The following is a 23,758-nucleotide window of genomic DNA, read 5'->3' on the forward strand; positions in this document are numbered from 1 at the left end:
ATTTCGATCGAATGGAATGGCAATATACTTTGCCAGGCAAGTGTAAGAGAAGCACAATGCTCCCAAAATGAGAAACAACCAAAGGAAAAATTCTAGTGGCGACATTGGTTTCCATTCAAATCTGCATGGAAGGCTTTTCTAGTTATATATTATATAATATCTATTCAATGCTTGCAATATCCCATTTACATCCCCTATATTATATATATATATCTTACACAGTGTTGCACCCTGCATTATGCCTTACACTCCGATCACGCTTGCTATATTATTGCCGGAATATTGCAATGAACGTCAGCTCTGTGAGTCAATTGTAATTAGTCAAGTGGTTACGTATATTTCCTTTTTTTTTTACATATTATTATATCAAACATGAGAGCTTTTCACTACCTTGATAAAAGGAGCTTTTCTATAAATGTACATTTACTTCCCAAAAATAATTTTTTTCACAAAATAAATGTTATTTTTTATTGAAGAAGAAGATGATACTAATATATCTAAACGGAACGTGAAACAAAACTAGACACAGAAAAATAAAAAAAGATAACGGTGTGAACTGGAAATAAAATCCAGGATTTGTGTTTTACCTGGACAATGCCTCTAACCACTCGGCCTTTGAGACCTAATTATTAAACGTCATTTTTGTCGATCTCACATTTCAAATTAAATTAACAATATTATCTCCCAACAAATTTATTTCGTATGTTTGACAGCCATTTTTGAGTGATTACAAAGTTCTAAAGTGTAACCTGGATAGTGTCTCGAAAAAATAAACTTATTTATTTAATTAAAAGGGGTACCGATTGACTTTTCTGGAAGTCTAAATGAATATTCCATTTTTAATGGAACAACTTTTATTTTAAAATATTATATATATAATTTATTATGTAATATATATGTGTATTACATTGATGGGTATAACCTTTAAATTTTTTTAAAAATAAAAGATATTCCATTAAAAATGGATTATTGTATATTTATATATACAGTTGTGTATATATATATTGAACAAGATAATAATACGTATAAATTTAATCGATATTTGAAACAGAACAAGAACAAAAAATATTTTAAATCGTCGTTTGAAATTACCTTTTGATGAAATGAAGTTAATATAATTTAGTAAGTTTTAAAAATGAATCAAATACATTTATTGGTTTTTAAAATGAAACCATTAAACTCAATTAAGGAGTTCATATCGTTGAGTGCAATTTTTTTACAACTTTTGTCCAAAATAAGTGGTTGAGATAGCCGTTAAAATATTAAGGATCAAACTGTGGGTGTATTTATTACATCGATTAGTTATTTTTAATCAATAAAATTAGTATTTTAACTGTCGCACACTTTTGAAAAAAAAACATAAAATTTTGCTAACCTATAAAACTATTTATAATAATTTTTGGATATCAGAGCCCAGTCAATTAAAAATTAATTAATTCGATTTGGTTCATTAAATTTTTCAGGTCAGCTGTAAAAACGGAAAAAATAATTTGAAGATAAATCACATTTGGTTTATAATAAATAAATTTCAATTTTACTTAATTGTTCGCTTGATTGTTATAAACAAGTAATTTATACCAATAATAATTATTATTGATCGGTCAGTGGCTGAGTTGGTAATTTCTCGGCTGACTAAGTCCTCCATTACGACACAAGCAACATTTTCCGCTTACTTTGTTGGTAGTAGGAGATTTTCAAAATTTTTGTTAGGTTATTCTTATCCCGGGAATAATTGTGTTTCTTTTAAAAAAAGTCTTCACAATCAGTAAACACGTGGGGTAACCGTACGCGGTGCGTAAGTGTACGCTGCGATATTTGCGAGAAATTCGTGCATGCTTCTGCACGCTCGCTACTCAATTCTGTAGAGTGCCGCCTTTTGTTCGTGATGCTTTGTGATAGAACGGTATGGTCTATGACAATTTTTAGTAAAATAATTTAGGTTTATGGAGTAAGTGTGTGAGGGTAAGCATACGCGCTTACGCGTGTGCGCACACTTATCATATTATTTAGATATAATAATATTTAGAAACATACATTTCATCTCTCGTTCAATTTTTACAGTTGAATAATCCGTGTGTGTATGCACACATACACAGCTGTGTAACAGCTTCTGGATAGGTCATTATGAACCTAACAGCAGATTGAAAGCAGATTGCGAACACTCATAGAACGGTTTGTGTATACTTACCTCGCATACGGGTCAATATAATATGTATTTTAAAATGTATATGTGATAGTTGTGAGTCTTTACATTTGTAAATATACTCGTTTATGTCATTAAGACAGTAGTTATAACCCTTAGTCGTAAGTCACTAGATATAAGTATTAGGTGTAAGTCACTAGTTTTAAGTCAGTAGTTAAGTCATGAGCCTTAGTGGTAAGTCACTGGAAATAAGCCTTAGATGTACTCTTAAGTCAGTTGTTATTATGAATTCTATTCGTAAGCCAGCTGTATGTATTTTTCAATAAGTATACTTGTACAGCGCACTTGAGGTGATTTTTCACGAAAACGGCGCTATACAAATTAGCCAAATAGTATTATAATAAATATTATTATCATTACTAAGTGTGGACAATCAGCATGCATGTGAACATTTTAATGTAGCTCTTTGATTTATTTATTTATTATTTTATTTATTAATCTTAAGTTAGCTCACATCTTCGTGTGTGCTAATAGTTTTATAAACATATAAACATGTACATTGTTTGGCAAACATAATCTTTCTTTAAATATTTCAATAAAGTCACAAAAAAAGAAACATTAATAATTGAGATAGACATATTTTCTTAATTCATTTTTGAACTTATTAATATTTTCTATCACAGCAATTTCCTTTGGGATTTTGTTATAGAGTTGAACGGCCTGGTACATCAGAGATTTTTGAGTGCTTGTTTTTATGAACCATGTGTGGTTTTATGTTTGTTTAAAATGTTCAATTATTAATCGAAAGAAATTGAATAATAAGAATATAGCGTTTAAATATAAACATTATAATGTAAAATTTGCGTACGGTTACCCTACGTGATCTAAGTATAAGTGTGTAATTATGGGTATAAGTGGAGCGGTAATTTAGCCTGATACTGCCTGATATTGTCTGGCAGATATTGGCTTAGTGATGTTGACTGGATGTTAAGATGTGGAGGGGATGGGAGGGGGGTGAGGGAGACAGAGGGTAGACGATTAGGGCACCTTTCGCGCGATCCGCTAATAATGGACCGTTGTGTAATGAACGGCCCCTGCTCCAGTCACGCATCCCAGTGGTGGAGAAGATATACTCATACTCTCTCATTTTATGATGTTAAGTTTTATCACTGATATGAAAACATTTTCCTGAAGATATAGAGAAAATATAATAAATGGTACTTTTGTAATTCTATTCTGAAAAAGCTCCGTACCAGTGTTGATAACTCAACTAATTCAAAATATGCTAGAGTGATGGGAAAAATATGCTAGAAATATGCAAAATTCCTTTAAAAAATGCCAAAAAAAAGTCAACATAAATTTAACTTAGTATTTGTTGAGAAATAGAGTGATGGGAAAAATATGCAAGAAAAATGCTAAATTACTTTAAAAAATACCAAGAAAAAGCTAACATAAATTTAATTTAGAAATAATATCAGTGAAATAAAATATCAATATCTTCATCTTCATCTTCTTCTTCTTCATTAACAGCAGCTGATGTGGAAGGCTGAGAGACGGAGTCGTAACTTTCTTTGGTCCCAATGCAGCGTAGTACTTCGTCAGGAACAGTGTAAGAATAACAGCACTTTCCTGCTCTCTTTAGGCCAAATCTCACGTACAAAATGGCATTCGGGGTTCTCACCGCCAAACGATTTCGGAGTTTTGTTTTGACCAGACTCATTTGGCTAAATACACGTTCAATGTCCGCATTTGAATGCGGCAATGTTAAAATAGACATTGCAAACTGACATAAATCACCGAAGGGGTTATTATTGGCTGCATCTTTATATTGCATGACTTCATTCCAAAACTCTACAGTGGATGTCAAGGATTCCCATTTAATGTGAACTATGTTTCTCCATTGAGACACCAGTTTTTCAATCGATATCATTTTTGTTAGTTAAAAAATTGTTCTTTTATTATTTTCATGTTTATGTAAAAATAAGCCAAATAAATATGCTATAGGCTAAAAGCATAATAGTTATGCTAAACATGGAGTAATTATGCCAAATTTAGCATATAATATGCTAACTTGGCAACACTGCTCCGTACTAGGGTGTGGTTTTTGAAGGCCAAATTAAAGTCAGCGACGAGAACGATTTTAACACAAAAGGAATATTTGACCAGTAAGAAAATGTATGTAAGGAGAATATATGACGCGAATGCGAATGGTATAAAAAGTTGGAACGCACGAGGAAATCTTCCACCTCTAAGTCCTCCATATAAGATATGGCACTGTCAAATTTACTTGAGTCGAGCCGTTTTAAGAGTCTGAATAATAGAAAAATGTGTAAGAGACGATGTATGAAAGGAAATTAAGCAAGGAGTGTGTGCCAAAATCGAATTGTGTGGTGGCATATCCTCTCTGCCTACATCTGCAAGGAATCGGAGTGATGGTTAGTTAGTTGGTTATCACACTTGTGCTTTAAGAGAAACTCTACATATAACTTACTGCACTCAATTTACTTACTTACTTACTTACTTACTATACTAAAAGTCGTCTCACGTGCTATGTTTAACTGTGTCATTATCAGAGGTGTGCTTTATTTCATTTGAAATAATTTTCTTAAAACCATATCACATTTTATATTTTCGAATGTGAAATTATTGACCTATTTCCATATTGCATTTCAAATAGTTTTGGGTACCCATTTTGCACATCTCATTGTAACAATATTACTATAACAAATATGTGATTTTGAGATTACAACAGATCTGAAACGAGATAAGGCAGGCGAGGATAAAACATCCTGCTAAATCTGGAGACCAGAAGGAAAGCGCCCACGGGAAGAACCCTGTCGAGATGAAGCTATTATTTAGAAAAATAACACAGAACAACAATGTTCGGAACATAGATAAGAAAAAATGTTAAAAAACGAGAAAATTTTGATATTTATATTGAAAATTAGTTGTGGAAAATCATTATTATGATAGATTGAAACAATTTTAAACGTTTTTTAAGCTTGTTTTGAAGGATTTTCAAAATAAGTGGAAAAGGATGACAGACCACGCTATATTCTAGTGGCTTGTCCTATTTCAGAAAATCGCTCGCAATACATTCCCATTGGCGTTGTGTGATATGCTGAAATAGGCCAAGCCATGATGCGTATAGTGTAATCTGTCAGCAACATCAAAATTGCATCAATATTTACTTCAATTTCAAGCTATCGCAGGGTATTCTTTTTCTAATACCCGTGAGAATGTTTCGTAAGTAGGCAATATGACTATTTTTTATCAACTAGTTTCCCGTTTTACTTTTGGTATCGAAATTACACTACAAAATGAACATTCATTATCGAAACACTAATTCAAAATAATGTATTCGTATAAAAGAAGTGTTACTCCACCCCTGGGGCCCAAAGAGCGAACCTAGAGCGAGATGGCCATACCGACCACCCAGAACATCTCTCTATCTTAATATAATAATTATTTGCGGGCATTTATTGGTTATTAGTTATTATTATTTGTAAAGTTGTTCCTCGCCCAGCGAAAATAATAACCGATTGTGGCTGGTCACGTGTGCTTCCTATTTCTTTATTGTGTGGATGGTTTTTTTCTTCTTCTTCTTTTGTGTTTTGTTTCACGGACCGCCGAAGGTTAGATTGAGATATTTTTGGGGCAAATTGCTCAATTAATGACGCCCTGGGTGTTATTGTGCCTTATTTATATTTATAGCCCCGGAGACCATTAAGCACGGGATTTGGGAAACAAATTAGGCTTGGTTAAGTTGATCGTCAATGTACCAAGGTTGTACGCACATGATCAATTAAATAATAAATTCACATATTTACATAATTTTAAGTAGGTATATCACAGTTCCATAGCAACTCACGACAGGACAAAGTGATATAAAGCCGTGCAATGATAAATTAAAGGGATGAAAAAATGTTGTTGAATTGCCACTGTCCTGAGTTATCCGGTTACCAAATGACTAATGCAAAAAAGGTATTATAAGTTACGAAAAAAGGTCAGTTAACCCAACCTAACCTAACAAGTTTAGCCTACTTTTTCATAAGAACACGTGCTCCGACTTCCTCATAACGTACTCGTTCTTAACTAATAGTTATGAATTTTGTCAAATCATTTGTTGTAGGCCTACAGTCCCATTTTTAACAGGAAAACGAATAATTTATCCAGATTATTAATAAAAACAATATTTCATAGCAGTAAGATTTCTCCATAGAACATTACCAAAAAGCCACGTATCACAGTGGCTCTCAATTTCAACAAGTCTCAAGTTCACTTTACGCTACTTAATTTGTTGATTCTAACCACCGATCCCTGTAATGTACCCTCGAGGCGGTTGTTGAGGAAAAGCACCGTCACCGCGAGCCCCGAGGATGGTGAGCATCCTTCACGCCACCGCGAGGTAATTATGACGTTATTACACTACCCGGACGGGTACTTTACAAATACGATTTTAATAACAATAATCCGAATAATAAATTAGGATGCTGGGAATGAAATGAGGAGAGAAAAACCAGATTACTTTTATGTAAGAATATGTACAATATGACTGCATTATGTTATTTATGACTACGTAGATATAATAAATAAGACTCTTCTTATTATGAATATTTTAAATAAATACTTGTCACTCTTTTAATACAGCGTATATTATGCAATACGTATCCTATTGCAAAATCAGATTGGCCCAAAGATATATTAATTGTACTGCCCCAAAAATGCAGATGGAGAAAACTATGTATTGCTAAATCAAAAAAAAATAAAATTTATTATCTAAAAACTGGATTGCAGGCCGTTTCCTGAAAAACTTTTAGTAAATTTACAATATTTCGGAACATGTGTTCATGCACCTGCATTTGCCTTGATAATATACAATAACGAAATATTATGATTTTTATGAACACGTATTCCGGCATTGTGATAATATATTCGTATTTTACCAAAAGTTTACTACGAAACTTATCAATTCTTTCGTTAAGGGCCTGCAAGACGGTTTTAAACTGGATTACGAATAATTTTAAGAGATTCATATGTTGGCAATATCCAATGTTAGTATTGTTTCCGTTTAACATTCACTAATTCACCTTTAAAGGAGACCGTGTTGGGTCAAAACACTCTTATAAATTTTTAATTAACGTTTAATTTAAACTTTCACATCTAACGGTTAATTCTGTTCAATGACATATGTTATATTTATACTTTGCTTATAACTCCATTTTATATAATTTTTCGTAGAAAATGAATACTTTGTATAGTACTTAATTTTAAAATCTTAAAACATACTTATATGTTCTATAACAGGTTTTGTGGGAGTTAAAAAAAATATTATAACAGCTCCAATGTAACAAAAATTTTATACATATATATATATTTTGTCTTTAATGTCACAATTTCAGATTTCAATACTACACCGCAGGAATTACAGCCAGACGGAATTACACATGGATGAAGTTATGTACTCTTGGAAAAAAAACTTATTTATATACATCTTCTGAATTTATTTCTTTAGTTGGTTAAGATGTTTTGGAGTTTGAAGAGAATTCTAGGGTTTGTGAATCTAAAAAAAATTAAAATTGAAAAAAAAAGTTAGGTCAGGTTAGTTAATTCCAGTAGGCGTAATTCTCTTCATGTGTAAATTTGTCTAGCGTAATTTCATACGAGTGTAATTCCGGCTGTAACTGGTATGTGAAATTCACGCCTGCGTAATTTTGACATGTAACCTATGCCAATGTACGGTATGATTGTATACGATACGTATGAATATTTTTGTTTAAAATTAAAGGTAAAATTGTAATTAATTTCTTATACTGTTATTATGAAAAAAAGGCCTGTTTACACAACCTAACCATGTTTAACCTACTTTTTTCATAAGAACAATATGACTCCGTGCAATCAAACTATTATAATATACAAAAATGTTTGTAATAAATTTGTCTCTATGTACGACGTGACAATGTAATATGACATCATTTCGGAATATTTGTGCATGATGAATATGAATGTGCATGGATTCTGTGTTATAGTATTCCTGGGAATTTATGTTAATAATCTCACATTCGAAAGAATATAAAATAATAAATTTAATAAAATGGAAAACGAACGCATTTTAAAGGGAATCTTTTTTTGTTTTGCATTTTGCGTTATGAGGCCCCAAGAAAAATAACTTCCCTCAACCAGTCTCAAAATCTGGCTCGTCATAGAGTAGTAGTATCCCACCGCCAAGACTTAGACAATCCTCACCCTATGAACCCGGACCCCTTTGCTAAGTCATCAAACGTAGCGATTACTTGGGGTGACCTATGGCAGAGGTGTTGGTTATTTAAATAAATGGTTAACTGGGCGACGGTAAACACACCCGCCTTCCAAATAAAAAAAGCCTTAAATTTAATTAAACGTTAAAAGTACTAACCGCTCTCGGGAGATAATATCACGTAGATCTTAGACAAAGTAAGGTTTTTATCTTTACTTATAATTCAATACAACTGTTGTCCACCCCTGGAATAGGATCAAGAAGTAATGACGACATACTCGGATAGGATATAACAGGCATGAAATGAGGAATTCCTTTACAAATCATTGCGGTTTAAGTCATTTTATCAGTGGTGGGCAAGACCGAGGTTTCGTGATTTGTTGAAATGCGTTTTTCGCACAAATCTTATTCTAATTATAATTACAATCAACTTTCGTAAATAACACATACCTACACTGATTAATATAATCTACGGCACTATAAAGCATTTATAATGTTGAAAAGGCAGCAAGGTAAAATACATATTTATATATATTTATAAAGCATACATATTTATAAATTTGATTTCTTTAAAAAGAAATTGAAAAAAAAAATAAAAGAAAGACAAACATTCCCGGGTTACGAATAACCAGACAATATTTGAAAATCTTCTACTACAATCACAGTAAGTGGAAAATGTTGCTAGTGTTGTGATGGAGGACTTGGCCAGCTGAGGAATTGAACACACTACGCCTGGGTAGGACCCAAACGGATGTCAACTCAGCAAACGAACGGTCGGTTTTTCAGTCGTTACTTGTATAATGCATTTACTACGATAATGGGTTCAAACTTGCTATGAACCTCAAATGAATTTAAATGTTTATTTTTACGTCACATAGGTACAAAAAGGGATAATTAGTATATTTTTTATCGTTTCTGGAATCTACCACAAGTAAATTTGGTCGATGTGTTTTTTTTCTTCTTTTTCTTTAACAGTCGAAAATATCGTTTCTTTCTTACTACACTACTACGTCGGAACACCTGTTCATAAAAAATCTAATATTTTCGTATATTTCGTCATTGTATACTCGTATAACCAGAAAAAATGCAGGTGCTTGCACACGTATTAAGATTTATTAGGAAGTTACAAAAAGTTTAACAGGAAACGGTCAGCAATCCCGCTTTTAACCGGATTTTAATAAATCAGCAATAATTTTTTTCCGTGTACACATCCAATTAGGTACTAGCTCTCTACTAGGTAGGTACCTGCTGAAAGACCACCCGAATCTAAATTTTGTTTTAGTGACTTTAGCCGTGTTTGATGACCAGATCGACAGCCGGGTACTTCCTAACTTTCTCTTCCAATCTCTTTCATCTCTTTTCAGCCTCAAAACAAAGTAACATACCCCAAAGCGGATGCCCTTATCTCACTTTCTAAGGTTAGTTGGCAAGTTACCTATATGATTTTTTGTAGGTTTATTTATTTTTTGTTTCGTGTCCTACGCCCCTGGTAGTACAAGACTTATCCTCTCTTAATTGTAGACCCCGTGGAATAGGAAGGGTTGGTTTACACAAAGGAGTACGTCATCGGATCGGTGTTCTCTCGATGACGAGTGCATATCCCATTTTGAATCCGTCATTTTCGATTACTTTTTTTGAAAATCATTCCGCTTCTTAGAAAATCACACGGCGTCTCCGCCCGTGGAAGGAGATGTTGTTGGTCTAAAGGTCTATTAAAATTAATCGATTACGTTGGTTTTTTTGCTACCGTATTGAATGGGGTAAGGTTAAGTATTTCAATGACATTCTTGTCCCGTTTAAAGACCTCTTAATTTGTATACTATTGACATAGCGATGTTTGGCTTGTTCATTAGAATTGCATTTTTTGTTGTTTGAAAGTGTATACTTACAGCTTGAGCCAAAATGGAGACTTGATGAAAACGAATCAGGTAATCGGAATGAACTAACCCCCTTTTGTTTGTGAATATTCCGAGTTTGAACTTTAGTTAAAAATTACTACATTTAAATGTGTAGAGAAGGAAAAGCACTGATTTCGAAAATACCTTTCTGTCTATCAGGATTAAAAATTTTAAAATATCTATTACTGACTATTGAATACAAAGTATAGCAGTTTATTCACAGTCCTCCTCAATAGAGTTCTTGCTCCGAGGCGAACTGTAGGTGTTACATCGACATTTCTTCACCTTCATGTTTGTTGATTTCTTCATCTTCATCTTCATGTTTGTTGATTTTTTCATCTTAATATTCACGTTTGTTAATTTTTTCATGTTCATTTTTCTAGTTTGATGATTTCCTCATCTTCATGTTTGTTGATTTCTTCATCTTCATCTTCATCTTCATGTTTGTTAATTTCTTCAACTTCATTTTCATGTTTGTTAATTTCCTCATCTTCAAAATTTTTACTAGAATTTTAGTTGTTTAATATTAGTAACTTAGCAGGAAAATTCTTGGATAATATTGTTAACTTTTAAATTTTTAAACATTCAAAAGATTTAAAACTTTTTTTAAAGAATTTTATGAGAATAACGCACAAGAATACCAACTGCTCCCGACTGTCCGGAGTGGAGAGGAAGAAAAGGAAGGTTGGATAAGGTTACGTTATGTAACCTAATGAAACAAACACGGTTAAAGCCATTTCAAGCAACTAAGGCTACACTAAGCATGTCAAAAGACGGCTTGTTAGGAAGATGATGGGCATTAATCATTTTGATGTCAATATGTGTTTGCATTACAATGGGAATCGAACCTACAACCAGACTACAAATAAAATTTTGCTGGCGTTATACCTCGGACGCCGTCTTTGTTTTGAAAAAAACATAAACAACAGCATTTCCAAATAAGCACGCTTTTTCAGAGTCCATCTCACACGGTGCCACGACTCAGTTTATGACATTTTTCGTTACAAAAAAGGACAGGAGATGTTATCTTAGGAAGTTGAGCGCCGAGAGCGTCACAGGACAATGTCGGCCATACGCCACTTGCATCGTAATGGTAGAGAAGTAGATCGCCGCTGCGAACGAGTATGTAAAACGGGCTTTGCGGAAAGTATAACGTGATTGTTGGTATTTTGATAGCTTTGACAGATTGATTCAATTGATTCAATTTGACTTGTTTTAACTCTAAATCAGAAAATATGTTTGTATGAAGCAGCAAACGGGCATTTTCGCAATTTCGGCATTCGTTCGTATTTTTATTCATTGCATTTCGTTACTTTTACGTTACACTTATAAGTTTCCATTGATATAGTTTCGGAATGGAAGTAACGAGCAAAAATGTTACACACTGTTTTCTAATGTTGGTCTAAATTAACGTAAAAACTGTTTATTTTCTAAAAATACTTAATGCAAAATAAGACACTATATTTAAGATAGTAAAATAATTAATCTTACGCACCTAAAATTAATTACGAAATCAGACTTTATTTGATTGAATGCAGAGGTGGGACAAGTCATACTCTCGTAAAAATAAAGTAACTTTGGATCTAAACAATTGATTCACAATGTATAAACATATAGTAAATTTGCGGGACGTAGATACCTTCAGTATCACACTGGTGAAATACCACCATTAATTTATTTATTTGTAAGAAATAAACAGCTTTTAGATAATATACGTATAAATATACAAGTTAACTGAAACACGCCACAGAAATTTTTTATGCTAAAGTTTATTGGAAACGAAGTTTTAATATCTATTTTATTAATTAATTTTGAGTGAAGGGAAGGGAGAGGAAGAGGAAAATAGGAAGAAGATAGGAGATACTCCCGATACATTTTATACTCTCATATTAATAATCGATCGTACGCATTACTTCATATCGATTTAGGTTATTACCAAAAATGTCGATGCTGTAAAATTTTGTATTATATTGTGCACATATACGAGGAATTGGGGATTTTTTTCGAATATTTGTTCTACACGAGGGTAAATAAAATAAATCAGATTGTCGGGTTGATCTAGACGGAATATGAAGATTTATTAAATTGGTAAGTTCTGTTGAGTCCAGACCATTATTTAGGATTTTAAACAATAAGATTTGATCAAAAATTAGACGTCGTGTTTGGAGGGAGTTAAAATTATGAAATTTAATGGAATTTGTTTAATGGAACGGTATAATTTGAGAAGTCTAAGTTTAGTTTATAATCTATGTGGTTTTTTTTTAATTCTTTCTATTCTTTCAATATGAGCTTGGTATAAAGGAGTCCAGATCGGTGTACAGTGTTCCAAGTGCAGGCGAATATATGAGGTGTAAAGGGAATATAGAGTGTTTATGTTGTGGAAGGGTTTTGCTATGCGAATTATAAATCCCAGCATTTTATTGGCTTTGTTAATGATTTCATCAGTGTGTTGGATAAAGTTTAATTTATCATCCAGTGTTACCCCATGGTCCCTGATACATTTTATTTCGTTGATGTGGTATACAAAGGAAATTTTATTTTTATTACGCGTAAATGTTAATTTATTGCATTTTGCGATATTAATAACAAGTTTGTTTAATTCGAAATAGACAAAACGACGATTGAGGTCCTCTTGAAGTTTAATGCAGTCGTTGATTGATTTAATAACTAAGTATATTTTTTATCATCCGCATATGCTAGGTAATTAGAATGTAAAAAAATTATGAATATCGTACGAATACACATTAAATAATAATGGGCCTAAATAAGAACCTTGAGGAACACCGGAGGGCACAGAGAAGAAGCTGGTCTTTGTTCCCTCAACTAAGACACTTTGAAGTCTACTCCAAAGGTATGAAGTGAGCCACCGGAGTAAGTCACCATGGATGCCTGATTGTTTTCATTTTGAAAAAGAAGAAATAACAATATTCAACGGAAGGTTAAATAATAGCAATACAAGTAAATAAAATAATAATAATAATAAAAGAGAAAAAGATAGAAATGAAAGCAGTGCGCGATGATCTAGTTCGTTTCAAGTTAACAAGTGATATAGCTAGTTTCAGCAAATTATTTATGAGGTATATATGTAATTAAGTCTAAAAGTACATATTTAAGTGAGATTGTTGATATGTGTAATGACATAATGAAGGAAGTGTACTGATAAAAATTTCGACTGTGTGCAATTTTAAATATGTTATAGCTACAGACATTGTTCAAAGCAATTATACATTAAAAATGACATCTATGATGTTAGTTAAGGGTGAAATCGTATTTAAAACGCACACGCATACGCATGTACAAGCATATGCACATAAATATAGTACATCCACGCACATATTATAATTGAAATGTAAACGACACATAAATTTAAAATCTGAAGGTGCTATGCGTGATGTTGTTTTATTTCTAGTTGAGTACTTAAATAATAGTATACATAGATATGTTATTGTTTAGTATCACTTTTATGCACAACAGTTTAATATACAGAGCAGTGGTAAGTACTATATAGATTAAATTTACGAGCACATAATAATAATGTATAATGATGATTTTATGAGTAATGTAACCACCTATACATAAATAAAATAATGAAATATTGAAAGCACATGATTTGAATTGAAGCAGTACAGAAACTTTGGTATGAGTTCGAATTATCGAAATAAGTAGGCCAAATTTTTATTAGTAACAGTATATCTATATAATATATTTAATGGATATCTATATATCCATTGTTATAATAAATCATATCATACCTCGATAATTTAAAGTGATTTTGAAGGTAGACTGTTAGATTAGTTATTTAGCAATAGAATCAGTTATAAAGTACGAGTACCTACCTTATATGTTATTATTTTGTTGGAAGAAGATTATTGCAAATTATCCATCAAGGTAGCAAAATTGACAATAAAGTAAAAATTGTTCATCTGCAGGAAAAAAAATTATTTATCACTTAATAACACTATTTCTTTGCATTAATGATCAAGACGTCGCTTGAAATGCCGTGTTTGGTGCCAGATACCTCCCGATTTTCCCTTTCCCCATCTCCTTCCTCCTCCTCCTACCTTCAGTCTCACAACATACTCCGATTGGCGATGCCATAGTCTCATTGGCCCAAGATGGTTGGGAGCAGTTGGAACTCCTGTGCAGTGATCATAAAAAAATATTCAATATTCCTCCCCTGACTCTATTTTTATATATTTGAATATGTTTGTATATTTTATATATGTTTTCCTAGACAACTAAGACTTTGTGTAATGTGTAGATACCTAATATGTTATATAAAAATCATAATCTATAGAAAGATGTTGAACATTATTATAATACAACGCGTAGTCTTTGTCTTTGGATTATTTTGTTTATATTTGTTTTTAAATATTTTATAACTGTTAAAAAATTTACAATGTCAAACAAATAAAAAAAAACAGTCGAACGATTTTGGGCATATTATGGCAAGTTTGCAAAATGTGTTGGGCAATCGCTTGCCATAATGTGCCAATTTAACCGACCTAAACGTAACACATTAAAAAAAAATCATCTTGCGATCTGTAAAAGTTTCTGTAGCGTAGGTCATGACCTCTTCTTGTAAATTCTCTTGAGAATTTACGTTAAACATATAAAGCATCGAGGGGAGTGTATACAGGAATGATAACAAAAATTGTTGCAACCGAAGTAACGCTTTTAGAAAGAGACTTCAACCAAAAAAACTCTCTTTACCAGTTAAAACAGAACGATCAATTCGATTAATATGGTGTTGAAATTTTCAACACTATATTACACCATATATTTTCGACCCTCAAAAGAGATAGATTGTTTATAAATTATAATATGTGTGATAATTGGAGGGCTATGTCTCTTGAATCCAGTTCGTATTACTAAATATAATTTTGTTGTGGGTATAAATTATCTATTCATAAAAGCGTTATTTTGTCTTTAATTATAAAAAAATGTGTTAGTTTACAGACTTCAATGCAATATTCAAGTTATGCCTCTCTACTTCAACTTAAATTAATATTTATAATTTGGTTTGAGATGTAGATATGATTAGAAATTTTCACGGCCAAAAACATGATCGTGATTAAATGTTGAGTCGCTATGCCGTGCTGCGCTTCCTCCTTTAGCCTACATTTCTGACAACACTACAGTGTCTATCATCAGCATCATTAGTGTACATTGCGGTGGTGTATATTCAAGTATGTATATAATACTTAAACATACACCATGTATGATAATCCTCTTCGGGCCGGTGTTTCAGTATAACAATTACTGTGGATTTCGGCGTTTAGTTTTGATATAACCGCAAGTACCGTATACCTAAAACTATTTTCCTTCACATACAAAACGAATGGAGAAAATGTTGAACTGGCGGATTCCATACCATGTGATTGCAAATTACAACCTGAAAGCAACAATAACTACCAAGAATGTCTGCTCAATCTAGAATAAAAAACTTACCAGAACCTTCCCACCCTCCTTGCCAAGGGACATAGCACAAGGGATACTCCTTGACATAGCACACATGTACGTATACGTCTTTCTAAGTAACCTTAGCCGCCCTTTTTTTCTAGATGGTATGCAATATTCGCTCACTCAAACCAAAACAATATCTTTGAATGATTTAATTATTTCAAAAATGTTGGGTTACCTAAATTCCACAAGAGTATAAAAATATTCTGAAATTTCCTTTAACCCCGCTATGGTCCGGGCGTCCTTTCACATAGCCTACCTTCGTCTATGGAATTTCATGTGAAAATGTCATTACAAAATAGCGGAATGTTCGTCTGCGCATTCCGCGTAGCGAGTTAGCAAGGAGAATCTCGCATAAGAGGGAAGCTACCTGTGTCAGGATCCGGGGACATATTTCGCGAAATTTCCCTCCGTCTCTCCCACATAGCTGAAAGTTGAGGGGATAGGGACGGGAAAGGCGACATAGGGGAAATTCCTTATAAAACTTCGATTTTCAGATGCGGCTTTGACAGCTTCACCAGGGCCGACAAGGCGATTCATTCAATTTAATTGTTGAAAGATAAAAAAAGAATTGATTTAAGCATCTTCAATAATTTTCAATTTACTTTGAGACATTATTTTAATTGAATGAAAAAGATATTTTATTCAATTTATTTATAATTTACGCTCTTGGAGTTTTTAAATGTGAAGCTAAACAAAGGTCTCAACTGCTCCCAACCGTCTGGAGCCAGTGAGACTTTGGCATCCTCGATCGGGATAGGTTATGAGACTAAAGGTAGAGGGGAGGAGAAAGAGATGCGGAGAGGAAAATGGGGAAGTATCTATCTGTTCTGATATGTTCACCAAACACGGCCAAAGCCATTTCAAGCAATGTTTGAATTCTGAATTTTGGTCTTACACCAGGGTGATGCTGAGAGTATCTTCCACTTTGGAACGTCCCACAAATATACATGGTTTTCCAATAAGAGGTGTTATTTTGATATTCAATCGTAAAAGATCAATGGTTTCGTTGCTCGTGTGGCACGTAGCGCCGTATTGTTGAAAGTAAACGTTGTCCAGATCAATACCATCCAATTCCGGCAATAAAAAATCATTAATCATCTCTCGATAGCGATCCATTCACCGTAACTGTTGCTCCAGCTTCATTTTTGAAAAAGTAAGGTCCAATGACTCCACCGGACCACAAACCGCACCAAACAGTCAAACGATGAGAATAGAGAGGCTTTTCAACAATAACTCTTAGGTTTTCCGAGCCTCAGATGCGACAATTTTGCTTGTTAACGAAGCCACCGAGGAGGAAATGGGCGTCATCACTCAAAATGATTTGCATTTGATTCACTCAAGTGAATTTTAATAATTTCGTGTATCGTTCCATTTTTATTAATGGCGTAGTTTCTACTTGTCAAATGTCTAAAAATGACAGCTTCAAAAGTAACATCTACCGAAATGGCGGGCTATTCAAAATAACACCTCTTATTGGAAAACCCTGAACTACATATTTTTTTAATTAGTAAATTGTGAAATAAAATTTACCTGCGCACTCCGGGATTTGAACCCACAACCTCCAGCTTGCTAGCAGAGAGCCTCACCTCTCGACTACGAAGGTTGTACACATATTTAACCTAAGCGGACTAGTTTTGGCTACGGAAAGTTAGCACAGTTTTTCCACTTGTAATTTTTTGATCAACGCCAACGCAACTATTGTCATTTGAGTTATAGAACTTTAATAGACTACAGCTGGGGTTTGCCTTGATGTACAAATTTTTAACTGATTGTAGCAATGTTTCCGACAAGCAGTAAAGTACTCGTAGATACCAACATTATTTTATTAACGTTTAATATTATTATTTATTTATTTCGTTTTATTAATTTTTTTATGCCGTACAAACGATTTTCATTCGAAAGGTAAACATCTGATCGTCTTTTGAAAAGCAATGATCCACAGGCAGATATATTTTTTATAAATACTTTCAGCTTCAAGAATCCTACAATTGTAATTTCCCGTGATTTTTCGAGGATCTGCACTAGTTCACTAATAAAGTTTAAAATAGAGAGCAACAAGTAAAGAGACGCAGATGCACGCGGGAACGAGGATAAAATCATTGCAGCTTCTAATTTCTGTCATGATTTTCTGTGTCATAATTTTCACATTGCAATGAGAGCAATCATGTTGTATTCAATTAAAAACTAAAGTTAAGTTAAGTTCTGCGGGTAAAATATGAAACGCAAATTGTCGGTTTTTATAAAGAATTTTAGAAATTCAACAGCATACAACGTCCAAGTAAGAGTTTCTGACTGTTGTAGTTAAATGCACTGAACAGTTAAAAGTTTAAAAAACGTTACTAAACTTAAAAAATCACCAATCTCTAAAAAAATAAACATAATCAGAAACTCATTTCGTGTAAAACATAAATAAATATTCATTAATAAAAATAAAATTATTTTTTTACTACAGGTACCTACCTACTTTAGATATTTTTAATTTTCAAGATACGACGCCGTCAACCGACTTATTTAAGATTTTCCCTTCAATGTGACAGTGCGGTTTTGACGGTACCGAATGAGTCACAAACTAGATTAATTTCTTTCCCACCCTGCAAACATTCCATGCCATAGGCTAGTGTAACTCTTTTCTCTTCATATTCACAATTTTTTTTAAATGTTTTTAATAAAAAAAAAGTTTTTTTTTTCATCATTTACAGAAAATATGGTATAATGAACATAGTAATCATTTTACATAATGTCATATAGTATAAGATGCACCACCGAAATTTAAAATTTAAATATTGAAGACAATATTAGTGATTTTAAACGAAAATCTGAAACAGAAAAATCAGAAAAGGAAACGGTCACATCTGGGACTCGAACCCTAAAACTATTGGTTTTAAAAAATAAAATAAAATAAAGCAGAAGATGATAAAATTATAAATTTAGGTTTGTTGTTTTTTGTTTCTGTTCTTCACATTTCTTCAATGTTCTTTTTGTCACTATTCCGTTTTGTGGCGGAACCAATATTGACTCAGCTTAAGCCACCTCTGCTCATTATGAACAGTGTCAGAACATCTATCGTACACAGGGCCAAGATAAGAGAGCAGGACCGGCGCGGTAGGGTACCGCAACAATGCGCCCGTCATGTCGCCTCTCTCCGAGGAATTTTCGCACAAAGCAGCAGAAACAGACCTCCTCGCCGTGGGAAGAAGCCAGCTCCGTCAGCGCTGCATAACTCCAGGTACTCTGGATTTCACGAGGAACGCTAATCAGTTGCAGCGCAGGAATGCCAGAACTCGAAAATTTCATCCAGGAGACATCTTGTTGGGCATTGTAGAACGTTTTTTAATAATTCACTGGCAGTAAGAAAGTTTTCCTAACTAAAAAAACGCTTCTTGATTTAAAATCTTTGTATAAAAGTTTGTGACGACTTTGTTCGGGATCACGCGAATTTGGTAGTAGCCAGTAGCGCATTGCACAATACGCATGGATTTCATTTTAAGTTTCAGTGTCGTTCTGTGTACTTAGTTTAGTAACATATTTCTTTAAAAAAACAATAAAATATCAACAGATCACATCAATTCTTATATCACCTTTAATCGCAACAGGTAAACATCTCAACACATATTTTCCTAGTGAGATGTTCCCAAATCCTGGAACCTTAAAAAATACAATTAAGAGTACCCAAACCAAACCAGACTAAATCACACAATGACCACTAACTCAATGCAACACTAACTCAAAACAAAACACAATCATTCTCCGCGTTTCGTACATTTTTAATATTACACGTATTTTACTGTACATTATAAAATATTATAAATGTTGGTTTTCCAAAATAAAATAAAATATCAATATATTCCATTCACAGGTTACCTAACACATTATGTTACTTAATAGGCGAAATATTACAACTATTCCCCTTACCAGGTTCCCTAACACATTATGTTACATAATATGCAAAATATCTACAACGACACCCCTTACCAGGTGACCTAACACATTATTATATTCCCACCATTTTCGTTTATGACGCTTCTTTTTTCAGTTCTAAAGAAGTTTTATGATACTATAGCCCATCAAAATTGGGGTACGTTGAGAAGTTAATAGAAAAGAAAATGAAATGTGGAAAGAACCCAGCTATTCAGATCCGCTCACTTTATAGCAAATATTCTGCCCTGATCAATCTCTTCAAATTACCACTGCAGTACCTTAACGAATTAATTGATTGGTTCCTGACAAACTTTTATTAAAATACCAATGTATAATCACGATGTCGGAACACGGGTTCATAAAAATCCTAATATGTTCGCATTTCATCACTAAATAAATATTCTCAAGGCAAATAAAGGTGCAAGAACACGTGTTCGAAAATATTAGGAATTAACTAAAAGTTTATCAGGAAACGGCCTGCCGGATTACCAATAATTTGAAGAGATTCTTAATAAATTAGTAATACTCATTTTTCTCCGTGTAAATGGTACTTTTTTACGTGAGTATTTATTTTCATAATTAGTTAAAAATACTTGCAATAAGTTGGTAATCTTTTTCCAAGGTACTTTCATTTTTTTTGATGAGAAAAAAAAGCTGAAACTTGCACAGGTGATATTATGAACGTACTGTTTTTTCAACAACGGTACATAATTACGAAAAAAAATCGCATAAATTTTCGAACCGTTTTCTTTCGTGTCACTGAAAGCGTAATTGGTTCAAAATGTTTGAGACTTCCTTCATACCATCAATTGGCTTGCAAAAAGACACTTGGAAGTTAAAATTAACTGTCTGGGAAAACTTCAAGAATTTACTAGGTAGGTACTTCATTCACGTTTAATTTTCATGCAGACGTGAAATAAATTTGAAGACTCAAGATGTTTATTTATTTTTTCAATGTTTGTGTTTCTACTTACAATAAGCGAATGAAATTTCATCGTTAGTAAGAGATTTAGGTACTTTTATGCCTTACAAAATGCACGTTCATTTGCCATAATGACGAAATGCGATAATATTCTGATTTTTGTAAACACGTCTTCCAACAACATGATTATATATTTGTAATTTACTAACAGTTAATCAGGAAGTCTGTTAATTCTTCGTTAGGGCATGCAATCCGTTTAAAATAAGATTACCAGTAATTTGAAGAGATTCTTAATGTTCACCAATACTCATTTTCTCCGTGATGATCAGAAAAAAACGGAAAAAAATATGTACCTGAATGTATACATTGTTATAAATGAGTATTGCTAATTTATTTAATAAATTGAAATCGTATTTATGTAGTCGAGATTTACTAATAGTTTATCAGGAAACCTATAAGTTAATCTCCAATACATCATCACAATGTTCGAAGAATTCCGTAACACGTCAATTCATTCTTTAAAGACCTGCAATCCCGCTTTTAGCCGGATTACAAATAATTTGCATACATTCTTGATAAATAAGCAATACTCATTTTTCTCCATGCGTAATCTAGCCCTTAAGCATGTATTTTCTATTTTCTGCTTTCTATTACAAGTTTTCCAATTTTCAGCATGTTTACATAATATTTATTTATTTATTTATTTATTTATATATAATTTGTACATTTATTTATAACAATTACAGGTAATAAAGCCTAAGACGTTATAATTGTACCATTTATGCAGTGTATATGCAATGCCAAAAATCTCGCAAATGCGCTATAGGACACAAAAAATAAATCTAATTTCTTATCTACCGCATTCAAAAAGCACGTAGCTCTCCCCACAGGTGAGTTCATTAATAAATTAGTGCGGCTTGCTCTACTATATAGAAGATTGTGATGACGTCCTCGAGAGTGAGACTCTGGTACAAAAAAATTTAATTGGGCCAGTATCTCATTATTAGATAAGTGACCGTTTATTAGTTGGAAAAAATATTTAAGCAAAGCAATACCTCTACGTGTCTCTAGGGAGTGGTAATTGGTCATGCCTAATATATAAATCGATGGGTAAAGCCAAGGGTAACGTCCATAGAGCCGCGAGAATAAAAACCTTAAAAAAATTTTATGGACTCTTTCAATGCGTAAAGCGTATGTTAATTCATGTGGAGCCCAGATGATCGAGTTTGATTCAAGTACACTTAGGACTAGTGTGTTATATAATAACGTCAGTGTTTTTGTGTTACGAAACGGATATGAGTTTCTAATTACGAAGCCGAGAAGCCTGTATCCTCTGCTTATTAAATCAATATAATCCATGTGTTTACTCTTAACCTCACACAATAAAACAATGTTAAATTGGTCACCATGAAATAGGCAGCCGCCTAGTATGATGCTTTAATGGATATATTCTCTGTAAATGTCGTCATTAAGTATCATTTATTTTATAAATAATATTTATATACCCTAAAAATACATATACTTGATGATCGTTGAAAGATTAGCTACCAATGCTTCTTTTTTTTAATTTTAAATTCGGACCTCGACTGTTGCGAACTCCAGTCAATTTAAGAGTACCTACTCGGACCTATTTCAATGTCACTATTCACAAACGAATTACTTTATTTATTGACCTGTCGGTGGCCGAGTTGACATCGCACTTGGGTCCCACCCAGGCGTAGTGTGTTCAATTCCTCGGCTGGCTAAGTCCTCCATCACAACACAAGCAACATTTTCCGCTTTCTGTGGTGGTAGTAGGAGATTTTCAAATATTATCAGGTTATTCGTAACACGTGAATGTTTGTCTATCTTAAAAAAAAAAATAATAATTAATTAACGCCCTTTTTCGGGACTCTTACATATGAACATTAAAAAATATACATTATTTATTGTACATAAATGAATTGCTTCATTAACAATATTTTATATTTGTTTAAAAATAAATTGAAGATATCTGACTTTAATTGTTTCCCTCCATTAGTATTCTGGGCAAAGAGGAATACATATGGTATTCCTCTTTGGTATTATTCTCTTATGGTAGTTAGTCTCAGAGCTCCTGCACTGAAATAAATGCTGACTTCTAGTATTACGTCGTGGAATCCGGAAGCTTATCAATTCTAGCTAACTATATATAATACCGGACTATCAACTAAATCATTTAGAATTTTATTCAGAAATACTAAGTAAGTGAAAATTCTTCTGTCTGACAATTTGAGCATATTCATATAATTTAACAGAGTGATGTATTTCAACATAATTGCTGGAATACCCATTTTAAATTTTATAAAACGTAAGAATTTGTTTTGTATTCTTTCAACAGCTTTTACATGTATATTATAATTGGTTTAGAGACAGGACAATTGTACTCAAGTTGACTTCTTACATGGGCCAAATATAACTATTTAACACTTTATATTGTTAAAATTTCTGGTTAGTCTTGTTATAAATCCCATTTTTTTAAGTCCTTATTAGAAATGTCTGTTATGTGATTAACAAATAAAAAAATTGATTGAAAAGTAATGCATAAGTTTTTGATTTGTGTTTATGTCTCAGAGCATTGTTATCAATGTTGTAATCAAAACACTGGATTTTTATTCGAGAAAATCTGACTATTTGACATTTTGAGATATTTAAGTAAAGTAGCAAATGAAGTTTAATTACGTAGCAAACTCGCAATTCCTCGCCTACATAGTTTAGCAAACGAATATACCAATATTGTTGATTTTTTTAATGTAACAAATTTAATGTTTAAAATATACCTGCATAACCAATACTATTATCAACATGTTTAAGTATGTCGTAGGCTGCGAAAGTGTTGCAGAAAGTTGAAAACAACAGAATGGTATCTGACAGTATCGACCTGGTGAAGGACCATCATTCAGAATCGAAACGTTGCTTGTAATGGCTATACAATGGCTGTTCACTGGTGCAGGCCCAATTGGAGCAGTTCGCTCCGAGCGCCGACTCGCCAAGGCACCAAGAAGTCAAAAAGTTTAGGCACTGATAATACCTAACACCTACACGGAGAAAACTTAGAGGTTTGCTAGGTTTTGCTATCCCTTTGGCTATAGTCAACTTTAGTGATCAGATCTAAAGATACAGCTACTTCTCAAACT

The sequence above is a fragment of the Hesperophylax consimilis genome, chromosome 4 (genome assembly GCF_061612785.1).
Source record: "Hesperophylax consimilis isolate HC1 chromosome 4, BYU_Hcon_1.0, whole genome shotgun sequence".
Lineage (NCBI taxonomy): Eukaryota > Metazoa > Arthropoda > Insecta > Trichoptera > Limnephilidae > Hesperophylax > Hesperophylax consimilis.